The 8,377-nt window shown below is 39.9% G+C and overlaps 1 protein-coding gene across 3 annotated transcripts in view; it reads right to left on the bottom strand.

Annotated features, from left to right (window-relative positions):
• dscama (Down syndrome cell adhesion molecule a) overlaps positions 1-8,377 on the bottom strand; it is a 125,062-nt gene that overhangs the window by 55,166 nt on the left and 61,519 nt on the right. The window lies entirely within an intron of this gene.

Below are 8,377 nucleotides of genomic sequence, written 5' to 3' on the forward strand. Positions count from 1 at the left end.
TGCCAGGGAAGAAAAAAAAAAAAAGCCACAACTTTCATATGCTAATTCACATCACGGCTAGGAAGAGTAATTATCAAAACAAAAAAGTCAGCCCTGTCTGTCTGACAGATCTCAACAGGAACTACCCCGTCTTTGTTTCTTACACTGTCTGCTGTCTACCTCAAATCTAATCCACTGTTGCAAGAGCAGTACTTAGCATGACACGATGTGAATATATCATAACAGTAATGAAAAAGAACGTATTTAAACTGAACACCGTGTATATATTTGCAGCTCTGCATGCAACACAACGCTCTAAGTTCATTCCTTCAACGATTTTTGTTCATTGTTTTCATTGCCGATTAATCAGTCCACTATTTTCTCAATCAATTGATTTGTTGTTCGGCCTATAAAATAAAACGTCAGTAAATGGTGAAAAATGTGGATCAGTGTTTCCCCAAGCCCAACGTGACGTCCTCACACATCTTATTTTGTCCACATCTCAAAGGTGTTCAGCTTACTGTCACAGAGGAGAGAAGAAACTAGAAGATATTCACATTTAACAAGCTGGATTTAGAGAATTTTTTTTACATGAACCGATTCTCAAACTAGTTGGATATTAATTTAATAGTTGACTTATAGATTAATCTTAGCAGGTCTAAACAATGTGCTGTTGAAAATATGAGGATGTTAGGGCACACAGTGCTCAGATGTACAGTGCATTTCCCCAGCCCAACTCCATTTGTTCACTGAGAAGAGACTTGACTATTTTTCTCCTATGACCTCAAACCCCTCCTGCACTCTTCCGACTCTGAAGAACTCTGAAGCGTCTGACCAACAACAACACCATCGCCACCAACAGTCTGGATACCACTTACAGGAAACTCAGGGAGTCAGCTAAACAATGCGGATAAAAATTGCTTCCTCATCACTCTGCTGGCAGTGGCCCCGCTGTGCAACTGTCTTGGAGTGTATTAGTGAGGGGAGTGTGCTCCCTGGAGACAGTGTCACCGTAACCTTGGCCACTCAAAGTCATACAGCTTGACCAAAAAAACTAAAAACAAATAATAAGATAATGCATGCCGCTATTACAGTTGCACACTAACAAAGCAACACCTATCTGCATGTAGAGAGGATTAAAAAAAAATCTTATTGAGGTGGTAAATAAATAGAAGAGAGCAGAATGTGTGTACGGTAGGAGCTCGTGCTTTCACTTTTATTATGTTCCTTTTGAAAATTTGTCTTTTGGGGTTCAAGGTCTTTTAACTTAAACCTCAAAAGACATTGAAACAAAATGTGTATAATGTGTAGAGTTGTTGAGATGCCGATACCAGTCTCGGAAATGCATCTGACACTGCTTAAAAGCTGATGGTATCGGCAAGTACGCAGGTCTACGCAGCGGCTACTTTGAAGTAGTTTATTTATGTGATAATTTCTATGGTTATGACCAGTGGCGATTTTAGACCCTTTTTAAATATTATCTCAGCCCCCTTAAAAATTACATGAATAAAAATCAATTTGAGTGCTTGAAGTTAGAGTTTGCAAACTTGTCTGTTAGTGACAGAGGACAACTGATCAAAGAAACAGGTTTAAAGTACCCAGATTATGAAAGAATTTGGGGTGTTATTTTGTGTTTCTGGTGCATCTCTCTCTTCATGCTGTTTGGTGTGACATTCAGGTTTCTGAATGTCCTCTGCCTCCAGTCTCCGGGGGAGCTGGTCAATAGCCGAGACGAGGTGGCCATCCGTAGCATGCTAGCAGTAGCATGCTAGCTCGTTCTCAATGGCAAAACACTGCTACAACACACACTAGTTCACCATAATCTCCAAAACAACTACTTCCTGTCCCTGTTCTGCAAGTATTCTACAAGTGACCCTCATCTAGAAGAAGTCTCCCACCTCATCCTGCCTTGTACTGACCAAAGTTGGAGAAAGAGTTATCTAGCTGATGGGATCTTACCTCGCTACTGAGCATGTGGGACTCCCAACAAAGATGTTAAAGAAAAGAGATGTCTCACTCTGGAGCTAAAACAGAGACCTAAACACACAGGGTGAAAACACGATCCGCAGCAATGTGCAGTACAATAAAAACATGGTGTTTTTTGAAAATGAAACCATGTAAACCTATTCTTGTACAACCTCAAAATACAATTATGAACCTGAAAATGAGCATAATATGAGCGCTTTAAAATCCTGTGGTGCTGTCACCAAAGCCATGCACCTGTAACCCAGTAAAGGAAAGCTTTAAAAAATAAAAAATAAAAAAAATAAAATGATTCTGGCGGTCCATAAAGTGACCTTCGTAGTTTTGTCATGTGTTCAATTTCAATATTTGGCATTTACCCCCTGCTATAATAATACATACATATAGTCATTGTTATCCAGTGAAATTACTGATTTAGCGGGGCGGGGGGTACTTTTGCAAGGCACTGTATCCATGTCACATCAGGGGCCCCCTTAAGGTCTAATCACTGAATCGCCCCTGGTTACGACTGACCGTCAAACTAAATAGTAAAAGAAAGTTCTGTGGAATTATTGTTCTGTATCTTTTTGTTCATGTGTTACGAAGAGTTTAACCTGATAGTAATCATATCACCTCCATACAGGCTTAGTAGTACACTGCTCTGAAACATTAATAACATGTATACTGTACATACAGTATAAATATTTTAATTTTTTTTTTACACACTGGTAGCAGATCGGTACTTGGTATCGGCCGATACGCAAGTTCAGGTATCGAAATTGGTATTGGGAAGGAAAAAATGGTATTTAACCTTTTTAATTAATGTGTGTATTATTAAGAAATACAACAAGACGCGTGTTTTGGGTGTATTTAGGCTGCAATAAAAGTAATTAATTTGACCAAAGGCTAATATTTGTACAATTTTCACTGACATTGTTTCTGTTATGTCATACAGGAAAAAACAAATATGAAAAACAGGGCTCATTTTTTATTTGGTTTAGCCTATGTAAGAATTACAAATGCACCAAATGTATTCTTGAAAAGCACTGTCAAATGTAATTCCCATGTAGTAAAAAGGAAACTCTGCCTTGTTTAATTATGTGAAAGGGTAGCCATGATACCGCCATATGCGACGCCACATTGTTTCCCACTATGGAAATGTCACACAGTGACTGGCGCCAGAACTGCCTGTGGGTAGTCTGTGAGTAATAATGAGTGTATGATGAGCCCAGGAGGGCCTGTGTTGTAATTAGGCCTGGTCAGAGTTATTGGCACAGTGACTCCAGTTTGCTGGGATAAGCATCTCTATGGAGAGGGAGATCTCTCCAATTCAGAGCCCCTCTAATAAAAATCATTTGTCATTCTTACAGGAGGCACACTGACAGCTGCTGGGGTTGGCATGGCAACACACAGGCTTACCAAGCAATATTCCCAGTACTGTAAATGGTGGAGAGGTGGATATACACACGCACCTAATAATCACATGATTATCCATAGTTCACTTGCGATGAATCACAACTTAATCGCAGATTTGATACCTGTTCTAAATATAGAAGAAAATGGGAATTTTTCAAGTTTTTAAAGCTCAAGTGGTATTTGAGACTCAACGTGCATCGACAGTAGTACAGAAAAATAACTTCAGTCTTGTCGAGGGAACGGGCTTTGCAACTCAAAAGACCCTTTTTTGTATCCATTTCTGCTCGTGAATGATTTGTTTCTTTGCTCTTTCTCCCCTGGGTGTTATCACGGAACACTTCATGGTTTCTGCCAGCCCTCCACAATGCTACAGCCGCACAGCTTCCTGATTTCCCAAAGTACGGCACGGGCCGAGGCTTAAATCACAGAATGCACGAGTGTTAATCGCGCATCGTCAAAATTAGGAATTAGTGGCGTTAAAAATAATTTGCCTTAACTCATTATCACGTTCATTTTGATTGCCCTAATTAATTCAAGTAATACATTGTGCCAAAATGTGTATTTGTACGTGTATTGTATGAAATTTACTGTTTGTCCTTCTTCTATTCTTGACCATCATGTCAAATTGACCCGTTTTCCTTTATCAATGTTCTTTCTAATTCCCCAAAATAACATGATTGATTCCACACAACGCTCTTTGGCAAGTACAAATCTCTACTTTCATTAATTTTGGGGTGTCATATTCAATTTTATAGCATTTGGAGAAAATAATTGAAGTGTTTTTGAAGTAGTATTGAGTAAAAGTTGACATATTCCAGTCTGTGATTATCCATCAACATCCATTCCTTTAATTTTAGTCTAAATAAGTCCTAATGTCTGCTTTTTTAACTCAAACATTAGGTATCATTTTCCTATAAATGAGGTTTATTGACCACAAATTCCCAAAAATAACTGTAAAACTAAAGTTAATAAGTTAGTGTTATGTAGCATTAAACATCAAAAATAGTGACAAACATTGAAAAACGGGACAAAAAAAACGATTTGAAAGCGTCAACAAAAGTGTTAATTTTCCATTTTGACGGGAGGACAACACAAGGGTTAATACATTTACAGTCTACGTACATCATATTGTCATTCTAATGTTTTAATAAATCATGTTACTATTATTATTTCAGTCCACTCTGCTATTGCATGTCTGTCCATGCTGGAAGAGGGATTCCTCCTCTGTTGTTCTTCCTGATGTTTTTACCTTTTTTATTTCTGGAATTTTTCCTTAAATAAATACCGTAAATCGCTCCCTTCCATGAAGAGGTTGCAGTACATTGGGGCCCCACAAATATAGCACTAAAGAAACACACACACACATCACAACTGGACTTTAAACGTGATGAGCATGGGTCTAGGCCCTATCTGCTCGCTACAGAGTCGAGTCGGAGAAGAAGGCGGAGATTTTTTATTACGGCTCCTAATCAGCGGCAGCATCCCTCCGCTCATTAACTAGACACACGCTAGCCGGAGGCTAACGGCCTCATATGTCAACCACAGATAAAGATGTCATCTTCTGCTTGACTGAATAAACCGCTATTAAAACTAGATGCAAATAGACGTTGAACGATATTCAAATCAGGAGGCAACAGGGAAGCTTAAAGCCTGAGGCGCTCGGCCTCAGCGTTGCCCCACATTCTCTGTCGTGTTAAAAGGAGGAGAGACTTTAGATGCTATCTGTCTTCAGAGTGATGTTCTACAAGACACCCCGCATCGCTACAAAACTAGACAAGGAGAAGAAGGATAAAAATCCGTAATGATACATGATAGATCGTTTGAGAAAGCAAGCGTTCATCTGTGTAGGGTTTGACCTTTGTGTTGTCCTCGGGTCAAATTTGACCCATTTTGAAAAAAAAAAATCTTCATCAGAAAAGTGCCTTAAAACCAAATTTTTTGAAAAATAACACAGATTGTTCCACACAACGCTCTTCACAAGAAAAATAAATGATCAGCCCACTGCTTTCTTTAAATTTGGATGTTTTATGTAATTTCATAGCATTAAAAAAATGCTTATGAAAGACCATTGAACAAAGTTACAACAATTGTCCCAAAAAACCCACAAAAACACCAACGGGGAAAAGCACCAAAAGTTTTGAACAAGACGAACAAAACGTTGAAAAAAAGGTTTCAGTTTTGACCCAGAAATTCAAAACGTTGCACGGTCAACGGGAAGACAACACAAGGGTTAACATTTGAAGGGCACAGAAATCTTTTCAGGTAAAAGTTTCTTAAGACTCCATTTTGGACACACCAGGGACACCTGCAATGTCAATCAAACAGGAGAGCCAGAGTGAAGGCTGTGAGTTAAAAATAAATAAATAAAATGGATCCAAATCTATGCATTGGAACCAGTGATATCTGTTTTGTTATTCCACACATTCTGCTTTCTTGTCAAAACCTGCATCCTACATTACCCACAAGGCAACTGGCTGTGCCCAGTTCTCTTCACTATGCAGTGACGCTCACCTGTAAACTTGGCCCGTGTAAAATTGGTGGATCTCAGCATGATGAAATACTGCTCCTAAGTTCAGCAAACTGTCTTGGGTAGAATGTAACTAAGTACATTTATTCAAGTACAGCACTTAAGTACACATTAGAGGTACTTGTACTTTACTTGAGTCTCTTCTTCTCATGCCAATTTCTACTTCTACTCCACTACATTACAGAGGAAAGTATTGCACCTTTTCCTCCACTACATTCACCTGACAGCTTTAGTTACTAGTTATTTTGCACATTTAGACTTTTGCACATAAAACGCATGTAGTTTATGAAAAATTGGGAAATTTCACTTTGAATTACCCCATAATACAATGGCCTAAAAGTCCAGCTGAAATGATCATTAAACACACAACTGTTTGGATCCTTTACACTTTCAACAATGGGAGGATTCTCCTGCATTGAGTACTTTTACTTTTAATACTTAAAGTACATTATCCCGATGATACTGACATACTTTTACTTAGGTAACATTTTCAACGCAGGCCTTTTACTTAAGTACAGGATCTGAATACGTCTCCCACCACTGGAAACTGTGGACACACAACTGGCTGTGCACACGGAGCAATGCAACTATATCTCATCTAATAGAAAGAGAATCAAACAATGGACAGTGTAAGAATGGGGTTTATTTGTACAGGATCTATTTGGCAGACATTGACATACTATGACAGCATGTCTCTATTCTCTCCCAGACTGTTTCGAAGGCAGCTGTGTAAGCACTTTTCTTTCTACAAGACAAATGTTTGTCTGCTGAATTCAAAACTGAGGAGGGATAGTAGCACCACAATAGCTTCGGAATCAGTGCCTGTGGTGTGTGGTGTGTGTGTGTCTGCGTGTGCCGTGTAATTAGCCAGCACTGGAGTCAAGCTATTAAACCTCTGATGGTTGTGTGTTTACAATGCTATCATTGGCCTCTCTCTGGCCAACTCTAAATGAACCAGTGTTGAGCCTCAGCTGTATAATCATGAATATTCATCACTCTGTCTGTGAGAACCTCTGTGTGTGTGTGTGTGTGGTGTGTTGTGTGGGGGTGTGTGTGTGTGTGTGTGTGTGTGTGTGTGTGCGTGCGTTTGTGTGTGTGTGTGTGTGTGTGTGTGTGTGTGCGTTTGTGCGGCACTGGCAGGCATTAAGGAAGCTATTACTATCTACTCAATCACAATCAGTCACTTTGTCTGGATGAGAAGTCAAGCTGACAACAATTCTACTTATCGCCAGAGCCAAACACAACCGCCTTTGTTTTGGGAGCGGAACACAGAGCAGAACCTGTATCCAGCCCCGCAGCTTTTCACTTTTCAAAGTGCAAGGCGGCAGGTTAGGGGGTATCTTAGTGCCATGCAATCTTTTCCTTACCGTTGTGTTTCTTTAAACGCATGCTTCCCCTCTTACTCATGCTTGATGAAAGCTCACGATTGAAGACAAAAAGATAGTCAAAGTAACAGCTGCAACCTTTACACACTCAGACATTATGTCCGTGCACACACAAGGGCCATTTTTCTATGCAAAGTAATGTGGGTTTTATGCAAATGTACACATCTCAAAGTGGTTATTTAATTAATTTCCCCTTCAAGCCCTTGGTAAACTGGGATAACCTGAGTGTTAAAGAGTTACTTCCATAGTGCCATTCCCTCGGGACCCCATGGCACCACATTCCTGCTTACGGAAAAGGACTTAAATACAGTGCTCATTGGTGTTTCATAGTAATTTGCGATGGCAAGTGGAGCAGGCAATGCTGCTCTGTGAGTAAAGCAGAGGGGGCAAGAGGAGGATTAGATAATCAAACAGTGTGACACTTTAAATAATCTCTGGCTCCTCTGGGGGAGGTGAGACTTAAAGCCGGAGCCCTTCTGATTTAATTGTCTGATTTCCCCGTCATTATGGTTGAGGGCCTCAGTAATTCAGGCTTATTAAATATTCAAGAGCCACACGGAGGAGGGGAGGGATGGAGGGAGCGGCGGGAGAAAGATGAAGGTGGAGAGGAGTGAGAGAAAGAGAGTGGGAGGAAGTTGTGGTAAGACGGGATCTTTTGTACGCTGCTTGACAGAGATCTGCTTTGATCCCCACTGTGAAGAAAGACCTCCCTTTTATTTCTTAAGGAAGTGCGTACGGGAATGTTTTCACAGGTAATGATGGGATGTGTTAACATTGGTGTAGATTTGGGTAGATGAGTCGTTTCAAAGGATGGTGTCATTTCTACTGTCGCCATGTTTGAGCGTGTCCTGTAAAAGCTGTGACGTAATCATTAGGGCTGGGTATCGTTAATCATTTCACAAATTGACTTGATTGCAATTCACAAGCTCCCAAGTTGATTACATCTCCATTTCAATGGGAATTAGGTTAGGGAAATTTCAGTACAATACACCAATTTAGCTTGGATCTAAACGGCATTCTTAGAGAATTTAGGCTGTGAATTTCTTATTGTGATGCACCAGGTTAATGTTTCCATTAAGAATACCCCCCCCCCCAAAAAAAACAAAAA

This window comes from Etheostoma spectabile, chromosome 13 (genome assembly GCF_008692095.1).
Source record: "Etheostoma spectabile isolate EspeVRDwgs_2016 chromosome 13, UIUC_Espe_1.0, whole genome shotgun sequence".
In the NCBI taxonomy this organism is placed as follows: Eukaryota; Metazoa; Chordata; class Actinopteri; order Perciformes; family Percidae; genus Etheostoma; species Etheostoma spectabile.